We start from the raw sequence: 17,962 nt of genomic DNA, 5'->3' as shown, positions 1-17,962 counted from the left end.
ATCAGACAGTCATAACACTTACACACACACACACACACACACACACACATACACACCCCATTATTCCTAGTACGTTCCCCCAGCTTTGGCAGGCCTTGTTACTATGCAGACACACTTCTGCTCACCCACTTTGGCAGTCTCACTTCCCAGACATAACTATGGTGTTTTTAACAAGTTGACAGATGTAGGCCAAGATGGGTCAACTAACTAAACATGCTGAATATTACTCAAATATTTTTTCGTAGATTTTTCATCATGCTCACAAATCTACAACCAGTGACCTACATCAGTGTCATGTTGTTCTCAAACATGGTTTAATATATGGTTTATAACACTGGTTTAAGTTCATTCTTGTTTCTAAGCAAATTTAGAAACAATTGGATAAATACTGGGTTATTCACTATACATGTTTAATGTTGCACTGGAGAAGTCTTAACATAAAATATCCAGAAATATCTTGACAGAATGATGTCCAACAATAACCCTCCTTTGGTTTCTGGGGAAACACACTTAGGCAGGGAGCGATGGATGCGTAAAAAAGAAGATGCGTGAATAATTTGATTTAGGAACCAAAGTAGCAACATCATTATACAGTATCTGGGCAGAAAAGTGTGTGCATATTTGTGTGCACAGCAAATATGTATGTGCATCAGTGTTCTTTCATGCAAATAAGAATAAAACTGCATTTCTGTGTGCAAGAGGGAAGCCTCTTTGCGTGCATAAGTGCAGTCTGTGATGATAATTGTGGTACGAGTGCATACTATACTTCACTTGTGCATCACATGATGTGTGCAACAATTACACTGAAGTATGAGAACATCATCATGATGTCAGTATGTGATAATAATGTGAATTTACTCAAAGGAAGTGTGGACATGTATGTGTGGGTCATATCTAACAGTGAGTACTTATGGGACAATACCTCCCTCTGTGACTGTGATGATTGGATGGTTATTGCTTTAAATCTGTGATGTGTATCAGCACAGTTCATAGACATATTTTCCAGTATGTCATTCAGCCTGGTGAAAGAGATGGCCTCTGTGAAAAGTATGTGCCACTATAAAAAATACTGAAAATATACACTGTGTGTGTGTGTGTGTGTGTGTGTGTGTGTGGGTGTGTGTGTGTGTGTGTGTGCGTGTGTGTGTGTGTGTGTGTGTGTCTATATATATATATATTTAACTCCACTGGGAGGTATTGTGATCACTTTGCCTTTTGTGTTTGTTTGTTTGTTTGTTTGTTTGCTTGTTTGCTTGTTTGTTTGTTAGCAAGATAACTCAAAAAGTTATGGACGGATTTTCATGAAATTTTCAGGAAATGTTGATACTGGCACAAGGAAGAAATGATTAAATTTGGTGGTGATCCGGGGGGGGGGGGGGGGGGGGGGGGGGGGATCTGTCTTGGCAAAGGTTTGCACTTTCCAAGTGCTTTTCTTGTACAAAAGAGCATATAATTAGTCTATCGTATAATCAGTCACTAACAGAAAGGTTTGTTTATTTGTTAAATGTTTTTTGCTTTCTGCACATGTGTGTGTATCTACATTGCTGCACTGTCTGGGTGTTAGTTATGACCCCACCCACTAAAGGGGAGGCAAGGGGTATTGTTTTTGGTTTGTTTGTTTGTGTGTTTGTTTGTTTGTTTGTTTGTTTGTTTGTTTGTTTGTTTGTTTGTTTGTTAACACTTTAGCAGCAAAACTATTGGTTGAATTCATACCAAACTGGGTTTATAGATTGCCAGTGACTCAGACTAGATGTGGTTACATTTTGGGAAAAGTCGATCAAAGTTCACATTTCTTATGAATTTTCTAAATCCTTTTTTTCCTCCCATTTCCTTATAATGGGCCAAATTTCAAATGTGTAGATAAAAACATTAATTTTGTTTCATTCACTTCAAACTTGGCACATATATAGAGGCAGTTGATATGCTGACATCACCACACACATATAGACATGATGACATCAGCTGGATCGATGCCAAAATAAGCTACAATATGTGCGAGGGCAGGGTTTGTTGTGCCTGGCACCACTTGTTCATTGATGTTAAAATTTACCTGCTCTATATTTGCTAACTTCTCCTGGTCATACATGGAGAACACTGTGTAGCTATTAAAACAAAGATTAAGTGATTGAGTGAAAGATTTAAATAAAAAAACAGGAACAATCTTGCAAGATGAGCCAGAAAATAAATTCATAGCATCAAAACTTTCCATAAATGTCAGCCAGGCCAGCTGGTCATGCTTCCTGCTTCCTCTAACCTTCATATCCACCTCACAGCGTTGACAGCAGCTGTGAGCACAAATGCATGGAATCTTCCATTTTCATCTCTAAAGACCCAGAGAGTGGTCTCCGTGGTAACAGCACTTAAACTCTGCTGTTGCTACCTCAATTCATCCCAGCGTGACGCAGGAGTCACAGTTCAGTTGTCTGAATTGTGGAATGACGTACAATAGAAACTTCTAAAGGTGACTGAGGAGAGGTTAAAAGCCAGGAAGAGAGAGAGACTGATGAGTTATTTAGTCTCAGAGATCAAGAAAAGTACAAATTCATGAAATTGAAACTTTTTCAACACTTTTTCCATTATAAGTTTGGGTTTGCAGGTACCTAAAATTGCATGTATTAGTATTGTTAAGGTCAGTAAGGTTCACTGCTGGTAACTTTTTCTCAGTCTCTGTAATCATTTTGGTCAAACCTGCACACAGGAAAGTACAAATGTACACACAGTGAGCAGAAACAATTAAGGTCCGAGGTCTTAACAGAAACACATTGTTTCCCAGTTCAAACAAGATATCCTGATTTAATCTTGCTTAGTCAGTCACTGACGTAAGAGGCCATCCAGTCGAGACACTTTAGCGTTTCTATAGTGACCACCTTGGGGCGATTTTCCGTAATTCACAATGTGATATAACAGCCTCAGTAGTCCAGGTTCTTAACCTTGTTGAGGTGGCCTGTCTTTAAATAAGCTTCTTTCCCGGAACCACCAAAAGGTTAATGGTTACAGGTTGGCTTTTTCTCACATGTGCAGCTGTTCTAGAGGGATGATTATGCCATTAACAAGTGATGCAATTACCTGACCACAAAATTTAGCAACTTTTTTTAAAATACTACCCTGCAAACATTGTTGGACATGCATCTATGTTTCACACACTTTAGTGTTAAAAGATAAACACATCATAGATTCCAGGTCCTCTTACAGGAACAGGGAGGGGGAGGTGGATCTGTACTAATAAATACATTTATCGCCCAATAAATGGACCAAAACCCATTTGAGATTTGAGTTTTTCAATCTCCTATTACTCCACATTAATTTTGCTGTTAATACTTTTACTTTTTAGGAGTTACACAGTTTTTTTTTTTTTGTCTGAACATTAGTCTTATTCATGTTGTGCATTAAGAATATTTGGCTAGTCTGTCGATTCAGGGTATGACATAATGATAAATACTTATCATTTTTAAAAAATCCATTTACATATGTTAGAGGACTCTCATGTACCATCCTCTGATGGCACCCTGCAAAGACTTCCTGGCTCCCCATGTAATGTTTTATACATCAGCTACTGGACAGATCACACATCTAACCTGGGCTCTTTCATTATAAAGCAATTATTAATGACTTATTTTGTAGGACTATACCTAATTTTGAGTAATTCTGGCAATCAATTTTTTATTTTGTAATACAAGAATACACTTCTTAGGTGCTTTTAAAGAAGAAGGATAATTCAGAAGGCCCATACCGATCAAAGTATATTAAGATATGATGGTAAGTAATTAGGTTATTAAATGAAAACTGTGTAGAAAATTTACAGAATACATCGCCTTTTAGGATTTACTTTTTAGTCAACTTGGCATATTATTTAATACATATCTAGGCCAAATGCAAGATTGACTAATCTACTGAAAAATGTGGAAAATAAAACTAAAAATCATAAATCTTAAGCTGTATCTGATTGCCATGCAGAAACTTTGGTTGATCCTCAACAAGCATTTCAGATTAACATACAATTTGGTCTTTTGACTCAAGACGAGTGTTTTTGCCATCACTGACTGAAAAAAAGGTGTAGCATCTCACAACCTAAGTGAGGAGGTGAAAGTCAAACAACCTCATCTCTGTAGGTAGAGTAGGCAACTCCATGTTACTCTCACCCTGTTGCCATAGTACCACTGTTCTTCCAAGGTCAAAGCCGTGACCCTTGAAATGGTTTGCTGCTGAAAGTCTGCTGCAGAGGTGTAAATGAACTTAAGGACCCCGCTGGTTTGTGTGATTATGTGTGTGATGCATTATGGGAGAGGATGAGGGAGAGAGGGAAAACAAGAAAATGGAGCAGGGGCTTATGGAAGTCACCATAGGGAGAGAAGGATATAAGAAGGAGATAATGACTGAGGAGGCAGGGGGAAAAGAAGAAGGAAGTGAGTGACAAGGAAAATGAGGACAAGTGGGGGCTAACACTAAAAGTGCTGGAAACACAAGTGTGTCGAAAATTGGTAGAACGAACAGGAGCCACTGAACAGATTAATGGAAGGAAGGTCATGGGTTTCAATTGTACGTGAATATAAAAATCAAATATGGAGAAAAAAATCAGGACAGAGGAAAATTGTTACAGCAAAACAGACAAGAGCGATAGGGAGGAATTTAAAAACAAAAGGAAGGTGAGAGGAAAAGCATACCAAATCCTGAGGATTAGTTCCACACATTCCTGGCATCTGTAGTGGCACCCGAGGCTGGAGCTGGGATGGCATTTGCATTCACTGATTAGGGCCGACTCCTCCTGTTGTGTTTCAGAAGTTCTTGGGTCTGTTTTGCCACTTGCATGCCCTCCTCTCCTCAGTCATCCCCTAAAGAAAAGAGGGGGATTAGCCTCCAAAGAAAGCGAGGAGAAGGCAATATCATGACAAAATGAGTTTCACAAATCAAATATCCAATGAAAATAAGTTACCTGAGAAATCGACCTGACCTTTCAGTGAATGCAGGCGTTCTAGTATTCAATGACGCAAGTTTCAGGGGAGAGTTTAAAAAGAAGACAGGACCTGCACTAAGTATTATTAAAATCTGAACACAAGCTGCTGTCATAGATGGTCAATAGGCAGATGTCATTGGTCAGACATGAAAAGACATGTGGAGCTAAAGCACACTTATATAAGTTTTTTTTTTTTTACACATACGTTCAACTATGTACTAAAAAATTATAGAATGAACATAGTTCCCATTAACTGTGTGTCTAAAATGTTGCTAAATTCACTTGAAAAAATCTAAATCTTACCAAGTGTATTTTTCTCATTTCTAGTCAAAATATCTCATCACACTTAAAATAAGACATAATCACATCAAGAGTAACTTTTCAGTGAGATATAAGAACTTATTTTTAGACAATAGATCTTGAAAATCCTATTTCAAGAAATCTTACCAAGATAATTTTCACTTGTTTCATCGGCAGATTTTTTGCTTGAATTATGCAAAAAAAAAAAAATCTTCAATTAAGCAAAAAAAATCTGCCGACGGAACAAGTAAAAATTATCATGGTAAGATTTCTTGAAGTAAGATTGTCAGTATCTATTGTCTAAAAATGAGTTCGTGTATCTTACTAAAAAGTGACTCTTTAGGTGATTATGTCTTATTTTAAGTGTGATGAGATATTTTGACTAGAAATGAGAAAAATACACTTGGTAAGATTTAGATTTTTTTCTAGTGTTTGTCCATCTTACACTGAACACACTGAGAAAATGGTTGCACTATATTATTATTCTGCATGGTGTGATATACAGTATATACTTTTAGACCTAATCCAAGGTTACCTGACATAAGAAATTTGGTGAGTTCATGATTGCCTGAGGTTAATTTGTCTATAAAGCTTTACCTCTAATCCTCTCCAGCTAAACTGATCTGCTACAAACAGCTCAGCACAGTCCCAAGTTTTAGAGCCAGTTGAGCAAGACAGCAGCTGATTACAACAGCAGATTGTATTTGGTTTGTGGAACAATAGACCAGTACCGCACTCGCAAACTATTTATTTCTCATTGGAACTTCAAGGCAGTGGACACAATGTTTAGCTTTGTGGGAAGTCAAAATATGGTTGACACTTGTTATTAAGAGGATTTCATGTGAAAAACCAGCTAAAACAATCATTCTTATATGAAGAATGCATCAACCAGAGGACCGAAAGAAATAAACAGGACGCTGCTATGTTTGCAAAAAAAGGAGTAAGTGTCTGATTCCAACCTTCATGTTAGAGCATCCAGAACTCTATATGGAAATGCAAACCAGCTGGATATTGTGCATTATATATTGACACTGATTTGGTTTAAATTCACTGTCGATGCATGTCCAAATCCTGAGTGAGACATGAAAACACAGCAGCAGTAGGGGTCCAGTAAAACCTATTAGCCTGCAGAGAACAGTCATGTGGCTGCAAAATGGGACGGGTCACTGTCTCTCAAAGGTGGTCGCCCTGGACGGATTACCATGGCAACCGTCTGACAGTGGTTACATAACAACCAATCAAACCCATTGTACCCCACTGTGGGCTTTAACAATGATGTCAAAAAAGGGGCGGTGTATGTTATTACTGTGGATTTGTCCACAGGATGTAGGCTGCGTTTACCTTTGCTTTACCCTGCTTTTCATCATTCACAGCTGTATTTTTATAACTAAAGCTTATTATTATGGGAAATACTCAACAGTCTGCTACACTTTAACTTATACAGTTAATATAAGAGCATACGTACTGTATGTCCCATTATTTATGTTATGAAACTGCCTGTCTGTCTCCATTAGATATATGCATGCTTGGCGGATAGGGTCATAAAACATACATATACACGGTTAGTCCATTAAATAGTATTTTAGGATGTATGGAAACCTGGAGAGACATTCTGGTTGACTATAGACATTTTGAAGCTAGCATGTAAAGGTTAATTCACTCTGTTATTCATACAGGGATATTTATTCTTTGCATTTTACCCATCCTAATGCACACAGGACCTAGCATTAGAATTAGTACTTGGCACATTTGGAGGAGAACACATATGTCACATATGTAGTTATTCTCTTTGTCTCAAAACACTCTTTCCCTCCTTTTTCCCTGTTTTATTTCTTTAGGCCAAAGGTGTCAAACATGCGGCCCGGGGCCAAATCCGGCCCACCAAAGGGTTCAATCCGGCCCCTGGGATGAATTTGTGAAATCCAAAAATGACATTGACGATATTAACAGTCAAGGATGTTAAAATCATTTTAGGTCATTTCAGTCTAAAGTGGATCGGACCAGTAAAATACTATCAAAATAACGTATGAAAAATGAAAACTGTAAATTTGTCTCTTTTTTTAGTGTAAAAAAAGTTAAATTACACAAAAATGTTTGCATTTACTGTCTAGCCTTTTACAAAAAAAGTGAATATCTGAAATGTCTTAAGAGAAGTATGTGGAATTTTAATAATATTCTCCCTGTTATTTAATGTTTGTGTATTTGTAGATACACTGGGATCTTTAAGTTGTGATTCACATGTATAAATGATAAACTTCAACTTCAGCGTGCCCTGGGGCGGTTTGCAGCCGAGTGTGAAGCGAGCGGGATGAGGATCAGCACCTCCGAATCCGAGGCCATGGTTCTCGACCGGAAAAAGATGGTTTGCCCTCTCCAGGTCGGTGGGGAGACTTTGCCCCAAGTGGAGGAGTTCAAGTATCTCGGGGTCTTTGTTCACGAGTGAGGGAAGGATGGAGTGTGAGATTGACAGACGGATCGGTGCAGCGTCTGCAGTGATGCAGTCGCTGTACCAGTCTGTCGTGGTGAAGGAGCTGAGCCGAGAGGCAAAGCTCTCGATTTACCGGTCAATCTACGTTCCTACCCTCACCTATGGTCATGAGTTTTGGGTCATGACCGAAAGGACAAGATCCTGGATACAAGCGGTCAAAATGAGTTTCCTCCGCAAGGTGGCTGGCCCTTAGGGATAGGGTGAGGAGCTCAGTCACCAGGGAGGAGCTCAGAGTAGAGCCGCTGCTCCTCCGCATCGAGAGGGGCCAGCTGAGGTGGCTCGGGCATCTGTTTTGGATGCCTCCTGGACGCCTCCCTGGGGAGGTGTTCCAGGCATGTCCCACCGGGAGGAGGCCTCGGGGAAGACCCAGGATACGTTGGAGAGACTATGTCTCTCGGCTGGCCTGGGAATGCCTCGGGGTCTCCCCGGAAGAGCTGGAGGAGGTGTCTGGGAAGAGGGAAGTCTGGGCATCCCTGCTTAGACTGTTACCCCCGCAACCTGGCCCCGGAAGAAGCGGAAGATAATGAATGAATGAATGAATGAAATGATAAACTAAGATGTAATACTGTTAACATTGCACCTATTTTACTAGCGAATTTTCAGGTTCATATTTGTTTATGTTATGTTCAAGTACAATTCATAGATATATACATTTTCATTATGGAATTTACTTTTTTCACTCAAAATTTCTTATCCTATTAGTTATATTATTTTACTGGTTTGGCCCACTTTATATCATATTAGGCTGTTTGTGGCCCCTGAACTAAAATGAGTTTAACACCCCTGCTTTAGGCCATTGTTGAGTAATTTAGTTTTAAATCCTCTTTTAACCCACTGGAATATGTTTGTCTCTCCACATCATCTTATTACCCAATCTAACTAACTTGACCTCTGTAGGACAGATCTGTAGGCTGTTGATGGACAAGAAATGTATGTTGTCAGAAAGTCAGTCAGTCAGTCCATCATTTGCTTTTGAATTCTTTTTGGCAACCAGAGGCTCATTGTGTTGTTCTGACCGTCAATCAGTAAATAAAATGTGTACACATGAGACGTCCATGTGTCTTTGACATTTACATTTTCTCTGTATGTGTTTTTGTATGTGTGCTGCTGTCAACAATCATCTCCCCCACTCTCACCATACTCAACAGAATCTTTTCATGGATTCCAGATGTCATGGCAACAGTGTGACAGTAGCCTCAAGCCCACACAGTAATCGTCAATGATGAGGTAAACATGCTATACTGCGCTAAGAGATGTCAACAAACATCTTGCACATCATGAAGCTAGCAATAAAGCGGTCTAATTCTTCCAATGTTAATGAGTCATTTCCAGTTCCTTTTAAAAACAACATACTGTCTGATTTTGTGTTAAGTCAAGGCAGAATGGCCATATGTAGGAAAAGCTGCATTGTGTCTCTTTAGGTTTGGGATAAACCTGTGCAGAGGCAGATGACACAGAAAGAACAGAGACAAAAATAGAGACACAGCAGGTGACATAAAAGCCTCACACATTCACATATGCATTATTTAAAACCTCCCGCTTGTGAATAAACAGCAATCAGTTTGTTGTTTTGGATCATAAGATGCTAACTTTATAAGTTGACAATAATTTACCACAGCATACAATGTTAAATGCCCTATTAAACAAGAACTATAACAAACAACAAGAGACCTCAGGTTTAGACAGATGAGACAGACAGTGCCTGAGATTTTTAACAAGTCCTTATAGAATAGCTGTCTTCATAGAAGGCCTTGTCTCTGACTGAATTCACAGAAAAGTGTCTGGTCCCTGTGGATCATTTCCTGGTTGTGGGCTCACATAGTTTTCACACAGTATCCTTATTCATGTGTTGATGAACCAACAGTTTGAAAGGTCAGAAATTTGAAAATCAAATGTCACTTTTCAGCGAGATATATTTGCATGGATGAAAAGCAGTGTTAAAGCTGTTGTTTGCATTGGCACAGACACACAGACAAATAGATGCTGAGGCAGTCACACAGACAGCTGGTGATAAACTGTGTCCATGGAACATAGTAACCTACTGCAGGGCTGATTGTATAATCTGTAATTTTTGAATAGACGTGGGAGGGTGGGGAGTTTATTTGTGCCCAGTGGCATATGCATATGCATATGTATGTCAGATAAGATCAATGGGTCAATGGTTAACTTTACTTTATAAATATTGAGAGAAAATAAGACTTTAGGCTTCATTGTTACCAAAAAGATGCAAAATAAAAACTAAAACACAGTTTTAATTGATTTGTACTAGAATTACATGGCACTGAAAACCCACACTCACCCAATACACTCCTGTGTGTCCCTTTTCACATTCATGACAAATTAGAATAGTACCACAGCATTGGCAGAACTTCTGTACAATGGAAACTGATAGATTATGCTCTTTTTTTTCTATTTTCTTCCCTTTCCTTTGATGATGATTATTATTTTTGCTGTTATTATTATTAGTAGTACTAGTAGTAGTATTAATGTGCAGGTGTGTGCAGATGTACCATTCTAAATGTAAATGATGTTAGTTATGTCTTTATGTTCACCAATGTGTCTTGGGTCTTGACATGTTACTGTCACTTTGCACAAAAAGCATAATAAATAGCAGCAAAACATGACTGCTGAAAGTTTAAACTAAAAAAAAAAGTAGCCTTTTATATCCCTGAAATTATGACTCAGACACTGATGATGTGCTTTATACATTTAAAATGAATCAACACAATGACATTTATTCTTATTTTTACTCAGCTCAGTGCATTTATGTGAATAAATGTAATTCTTTTTACAAAGCATCTTAGAAAAATATATGCTATTCAGGCCTGTTCCTCTATCAATATTCAGCTGTGTGGGAAGTAGGTAGCAGTGTCCAGGACGAACATGGTTATGAAATCATGGCTGAGTGGGTTATGCAAACACATACGCAGACACACACGCAAACGGGACACAGTGTATCAAGGGGCTTGATGAAAAGAACTGATGCATGTTTGTTCCTTTAACGATCACACAGCCATGCTCAATATTGAGAACAAAATAATGGATTCATCTTCTGTAAAACAGTGATTTGCACCTCACATCAAAACTGAACATATGCTTTTTTTTTGTTTGCTTGTTTTGTTTTGTCTTCTAGGTAAACTCAGAAGGACAGGTGATCTGGTAGATGTAGACTATTCACATGACTTCCAGAAGGTAGGGATGCAAAATCAACTGAAATTGAATGACAAAAAACAATATGACTGGGTGCTCTCATTGATATACTTTCTAAATTTCGCATTTCCAAGTGGTACCTGAATGCAGCAAAATTTATCAGATTGATGTAATCAGTCAGCTGAAAATATGAAGGACAGATGGCCTCACGTAGCTTATTGTCATAATTATATAAAGTCACCACAGACAAATACTTTTGAAGCTGAAACATAGTTAATCGTTGTTGTGGAGAAGCAGGAGTGTTTTCACATATCAGCAAAGTTCTCAACATACTGCTCTAAATGGCCCATCCAGCCTTGAATTACCTACATTCAGAGCAAAATGTGCATGTGTCTGTGTTTTGCACCACACTCCATCTCTCAAAAAGTGAGGTTGCATCTATAATTGAACAAGCATACTGTATATGTGATTAAAGACACCACAGGTCCATGTAATATTGTTTATCATCCACAAGGCAATTACATTCACTGCACTAATGTTCCAGCATTTAGTCAGTGTAGTTTGCTAGTGTTCATCTATCACTTCAGCTCTTGGTTTGCTGTTTATTACAAGTGAGATGATTACACACACAAACTGTTGTATGAACTGCTTCAGTTCTCCATCAGACTCCACTTTTTGTTATGCTCTGTTTCTCTTGTTGTGAGGACAGGACGTTCTGGCCCTGCTTGTATTTAATAAATGTTGTGATGAGGTGTCTCTGAAGTGTTCCACTGTGCAAGCCAGAACCAGACAGAGTAAAGTTCAGTCTATTTCCTTCATTTTTCATCTATGTTGAGTGCAGGAGGTATATATTGATTACACCTGTTGCAGCCAGTAATACTCTAGGTATGTCTTCTGAACCATTCAGTGGAAGAACCATAAGCCCTGAGGCTTAACCGTCAAAGTTTACCACAAGCAGAAAATTCTTTGCTGGCCTCAACCAAATCTTCTTTTTTTTTTTTTTTTTTTAAACTTACAACATTACAGTAACAACAAGAACAACAAGCTGTCAGATATAAAAACTATTGGCAAAAACTAAAACAAAAAAGACAATAGCCAAGAAATAATAGACGCAAAAAAAAACAAAAAGGAGGGCCTAATTGATGACAGTAGACAAAAACCAAGACAACAGATAAACTAAGGTGCTCACACTTGGAAACCCTTGGCCTGCCTTATGAAAATCTTCAAAATATTGACTGTCACTGATATGTTGATTTGCAATATGAAAAATGTTTGAGACTGTGAATTAATACTGGAATTGGTTTGTGCAATAGATGTATAAAGGAATCCTAGATTTATCTAAAACAGAACATACAGTGGCAAGGATTAATGTAAATGAAGCATAAGTATAAGCAAAATAAATACACAAGAAATAATTTTAACTGGTTAGATACTTAGCATGTTAAAGAGATTATGTGAGTTGGTGTCATGCCTTTTAATAGTAAATGAGAAATAAATGTAAATGACAGAATCCACAAAGTGGGATAAATGTCATAAAGATTTGTCATATTGAGGCTTGATTAGGATTTATTTAAGAGAAAACACGTCAAGTTAGCGTAAAGGGTGCGTTTCAAGTTTATTATACAGATATTTTTTTGGTATTTTTTTGTCTGCAATTTGCGTCCCCTCCAGCAGATGACGCCCTAGGCAGCTGCCTGCATCGCCTATACCCAGAGCCAGGCTGGATTCTAATGTCACGGTTCCATGCTCAACATTGCATTATTAACGTTCGCCTTAACATTAAGGTCATTTTCACAGGCTTGAGCTAAATATTGGTGAAAGTTATTGTTGTTTAGTTCCATTTCTCATGCCCATTCCTCTGCTCTATCATCTCCACTGTCAAACTGCAGTGAAGCTGGAAGTGGAGACTCTAGTGTTTGTTTTTCCAAATGTTTCCAAAATCCAAATGGTGGTTTACAGAGGCATTTTCATTAATCCCTCCTTTATTCCTTAATCATGCTGTGCACTGTCACGTCCGATTTGGGACCACATCGGTGTAGGTGAGTATGCACTGATATTGGTATGTGTACAGCCGACTCTGGCCAACTCTGTGAGGCTCTGCCCCCTAGTGGCCTAATTTATCACTGCATGGCAAAGTTTTTTGACAGACAGACGACCAACTGATGACCAACTGATACCCTCTACCCTTGGCAGGGTAGAGGGTAAAAACCAAGGAAACAGGAAACAAGGAAACATATATATATATATATATATATATATATATATACACACACATATATATATATATATATATATATATATATATATATATATATATATATATATATATATATATATATACAGTACAGGCCAAAAGTTTGGACACACCTTCTCATTCTTTGCATTTTCTTTATTTTCATGACTATTTACATTGTAGATTCTCACTGAAGGCATCAAAACTATGAATGAACACATGCGGAATTATGTGCTTAACAAAAAAGTGTGAAATAACTGAAAACATATCTTATATTCTAGTTTCTTCAAAGTAGCCACCCTTAGCTCTGATGACTGCTTTGCACACTCTTGCCATTCTCTTGATGAGCATCAAGAGGTAGTCACCTGAAATGGTTTCCTAACAGTCTTGAAGAAGTTCCCAGAGATGCTTTGCACTTGTTGCCCTTTTGCCTTCACTCTGCGGTCCAGCTCACCCCAAACCATCTCGATTGGGTTCAGGTCCGGTGACTGTGGAGGCCAGGTCATCTGGCGCAGCACTCCATCACTCTCCTTCTTGGTCAAATATCCCTCACACAGCCTGGAGGTGTGTTTGGGGTCATTGTCCTGTTGAAACACAAATGATGGTCCAACTAAACGCAAACCGGATGGAATGGCATGTCACTTCAGGATGCTGTGGTAGCCATGCTGATTCAGGTTGCCTTCAATCTTGAATAAATCCCCAACAGCGTCACCAGCAAAGCACCCCCACACCATCACACCTCCCCCTCCATGCTTCACGGTGGGAACCAGGCATGTAGCATCCATCCGTTCACCTTTTCTGCGTCGCACAAAGACACGGCGGTTGGATCCAAAGATCTCAAATTTGGACTCATCAGACCAAAGCACAGATTTCCACTGGTCTAATGTCCATTCCTTGGGTTTCTTGGCCCAAATAAATCTCTTCTGTTTGTTGCCTCTCCTGAGCAGTGGTTTCCTAGCAGCTATTTGACCATGAAGGCCTGATTCACGCAGTCTCCTCTTAACAGTTGTTGTAGAGATGTGTCTGCTGCTAGAACTCTGTGTGGTATTCATCTGGTCTCTAATCTGAGCTGCTGTTAATTTGCGATTTCTGAGGCTGGTGACTCAGATGAACTTATCTTCAGCATCAGAGGTGACTCTTGGTCTTCCTTTCCTGGGGCGGTCCTCATGTGAGCCAGTTTCGTTGTAGCGCTTGATGGTTTTTGCGACTGCACTTCGGGACACATTCAAAGTTTTTGAAATTTTCTAGACTGACTGACCTTCATTTCTTAAAGTAATGATGGCCACTCGTTTGTCTTTACTTAGCTGATTGGTTCTCGCCATAATATGTATTCTAACAGTTGTCCAATAGGGCTGTCAGCTGTGCATCAACCTGACTTCTGCACAACACAACTGATGGTCCCAACCCCATCAATAAGGCAAGAAATTCCACTAAGTAACCCTGACAAGGCACACCTATGAAGTGAAAACCATTTCAGGTGACTACCTCTTGATGCTCATCAAGAGAATGCCAAGGGTGTGCAAGGCAGTCATCAGAGCTAAGGGTGGCTACTTTGAAGAAACTAGAATATAAGAGATGTTTTCAGTTATTTCACACTTTTTTGTTAAGTACATAATTCCACATGTGTTCATTCATAGTTTTGATGCCTTCAGTGAGAATCTACAATGTAAATAGTCATGAAAATAAAGAAAATGCGAAGAATGAGAAGGTGTGTCCAAACTTTTGGCCTGTACTGTATATATATACATATATACAGGTTTTGTCACCGCCTGTTCTCAAACTGACATTCATTCTGGTTCAGACACTGCTGACAACACCAAGCAGTGGAATCGCACACATCACAAAACAATTCCCTTGGTATTTGCGTGCATTCACATTCAATGGCTGCTCTCAATTCAGTGACTGTAGTAGGTCTCATAGCGTAGACTTTGTCTGTTAGGTATCCACATAAAAAAAGTCTACTGGTGTGGGGTCTGGTGAACTTGCCAAACAGGTGGATTGGACAGAGGGGTTTCGTTGAATACCCTCCATGTACACCAGAACACCAAACCAACAGGCAGTGACATAACCCTAACCCTATAGCCATGATGGCATTCTCCAAAACCTGAAGAAAGCCATTAAGTGTTAGCTGTGACCAACCTGTAAGCAAGGCTAGCAAACTAGTGGCCATGACCCCCACTGCACAAAAAGATCCACATACAAATGAGATACCCATGCATGCTGTGATATCAAACCGGTGAAAGTGAAAATGTAAATACTCCCTTTTCAATTCACTGACAACACACCAAAACAGCAAACAGATTTTTTTAACCCTGGAAGACAACTACATTTGTATGTGGAAGATAAATTATACTAACAAGGAAAAACATTCAAGTTGTTTTTCCATCATGGTTTTATGAGAGGTTTTTGTTTGTTTCAACTGAATTTCCATAATTTTTCCTCAGATTCATTCTTTAATTAAAAAGTCATCTACCAAATGTGGATAATTCCCTCTCTCACATAAACACTCTTGCATACACACAAACAGATCTGAGTGATTCATGATGAAATGTAATTTGGATGGAAGTTGTTAAGAACTTACTGACACGCTAACTCCCCACACAAAGCATTCAGAGTCAGGAGGCCTTGCTGATGCACTCTGCTCCCCCATACTCTCTGATCCATGTCAGCAACAGTGCACACCTCTCCAAACACCCAGAGATTCTTTATTCCCATATCTCTGCACTTTGCATATGCAAATAGCCCCTAAAGGATTTTTTCTTTCCACTTGGTGAATTAGTCACCAAGCAACCACAGATAACAGCTACATTTCCGCATGCCATTTAAAATCTCTCCATGTAAATATTCAGATAATACCCTTTCAATAGGATTTCCAGAATTTGCCAACGTGTTTCCTCTATTTACATGTTTGCATCATATTGCTGCATGACATGTTTATGCATAAAGTCATCCTTTTGTTAAGAATTAATCCCTACTAAAGATTATCTTATTGCATTTTTGGTGGCATTAAGACAAGACTATACAACCCAGTTATTTTATACATCAGCTTTCACCAGATTTTAGGTCCATTTGCCAGTAATGTGCAATTCTGTGTGAAGCCTACAGAGAAAAACTGTCCATATTTTGGTGATATTTTAACTAAAACATAAAATGATAGTGTTCAAAAACTCTGACTGTATTCTACCTTCAACACTCCTGACAAAGCTTCAATGCCTCTACCTTTGATCCACAATGTCAATGAGTTAATATAAAAGATTATTTAACTGACATTCTCCTTGGATTTATACAATGTTTGGGGTTTTTTTGCGTTTGGGAATCAATTTTTAACACAATGTGTTGACCTATTTGGCAGCCTTTTACACAAGGAACCAGACTTAATGGCATACTACAATGAGTATGTTGAATAACACCTGTACAAGATTATTTTTTTTTATCTGACCAATTCAACTCCTATCATTTGGTTATCTGTGCACATTGTTAGGGTTGACTTTCCTGTCACTGTGATAAATTGTACATATATGTACACATGATGGCAATTCTGGAAAACAATGTTATCACTTTGATATTCTTGGAAACCAAATAACAGGAAATGAGCATGCTGGATATGTAAACAGAAATAAAATCCACACCTCAGCTGAGCTTTGTTGCTAGGATCATACCACCACAAACATCTTTATTTACCAGAATTATGAGCTAAGATAAAAACACCAACGTCCCAGTGGATCTCAGATTATTTAACTGTCCAAGATTTTGTGGGATTTAGGAAAATACACAAAGAAAATAGAATATGTCTTCATTACTATATAATCGCACAAAAACAAAAATCATTAAATTTTTTTCACTTGGAATGAGTTGTTTATATCTACACAGGGAGGGGGGTCCCCACCATGGGGTTCACCATGTTTCTAGTGCATGTCCTTCATTTTACAGCACATGGATCACCATCTATGTCTGAATGTGGACAACAGTTAATATCCCATTAATGTTCCCTTACAAAAAGCTCAGACTGGGAAAACACACAGTAGCTGTAAATGAGGCTTTCCACATTTAGTACAGCCACTGTAAGTTTTGGTGAGGGGAGGGATTTAACTAGTTGTAATCTTCAACTTCACCCCTAGTTGTCGCTAAATATCATACACTGAAACTAAATAATTCAATTTTATAATCAAATCTTAATAGATATAATATTGTATCATCTCAGAACTGTGAAAACATTCACTCAAAAAAATAGATAGATTCTCCACATCAACAATATGATGAATAATCTGAGTGAAAATGATGACTGACAAATGAAAATGAAAGGCAAATGACAATTAACTCTGAGGTCAATATTTTCACAGCCAGAAAAAAACATAAATATTTGACCATTTTTTAAATTAAATACATGTCAAAAAAGTGACATCCTTCTAGTGACTGCATTAAATACCCAATATATATATTTATTATATCCTGTGTATTTACTGAACAGAGTGTATTCAGCCGATGGACCTCATTGTCTATCCACTTCTTTTGGTCCATTTTCCAAATGATCAAAACACAAACGAAGTGAAGCTTCAAGCAGACACACATCAGCTTAAAGCAGCGTATAACTTTCATCTCAAAATTTTTTTTTTCAAATTTGTGAAACCCCAGTGATAGCCTAAATATCACTAATCCATTAGTCTTTCCGTGCTTATGCACCTGAATCACTTCCCTCACAGTGAACAACTTCGAAGATGACTCCATCATAAACACAGTCCGCTAGTTTACATAACAAACTGAAACGCCACTATGGCCTTTTCGGAAACCTTGTCATGAAGTGCATTGTGGGGATGGGAATTCCACGCAGCAACAATTTTTC

The 17,962-nt window shown here is 38.4% G+C and overlaps 1 long non-coding RNA gene across 1 annotated transcript; it reads left to right on the top strand.

Annotated features, from left to right (window-relative positions):
• The first annotated feature begins 4,210 nt into the window (after window positions 1-4,210).
• Window positions 4,211-17,809, top strand: LOC115430536 (uncharacterized). Its single transcript, XR_003936952.1, has 3 exons — window positions 4,211-4,221; window positions 13,088-13,090; window positions 17,695-17,809. It is a non-coding gene; the product is annotated as an uncharacterized LOC115430536 (long non-coding RNA).
• Window positions 17,810-17,962: the final 153 nt, after the last annotated feature.

This window comes from Sphaeramia orbicularis, chromosome 12 (genome assembly GCF_902148855.1).
Source record: "Sphaeramia orbicularis chromosome 12, fSphaOr1.1, whole genome shotgun sequence".
Classification (NCBI taxonomy): domain Eukaryota; kingdom Metazoa; phylum Chordata; class Actinopteri; order Kurtiformes; family Apogonidae; genus Sphaeramia; species Sphaeramia orbicularis.
Note: the sequence above shows the minus strand (reverse complement) of the source record. Positions and strands in the feature narration are given on the sequence as shown.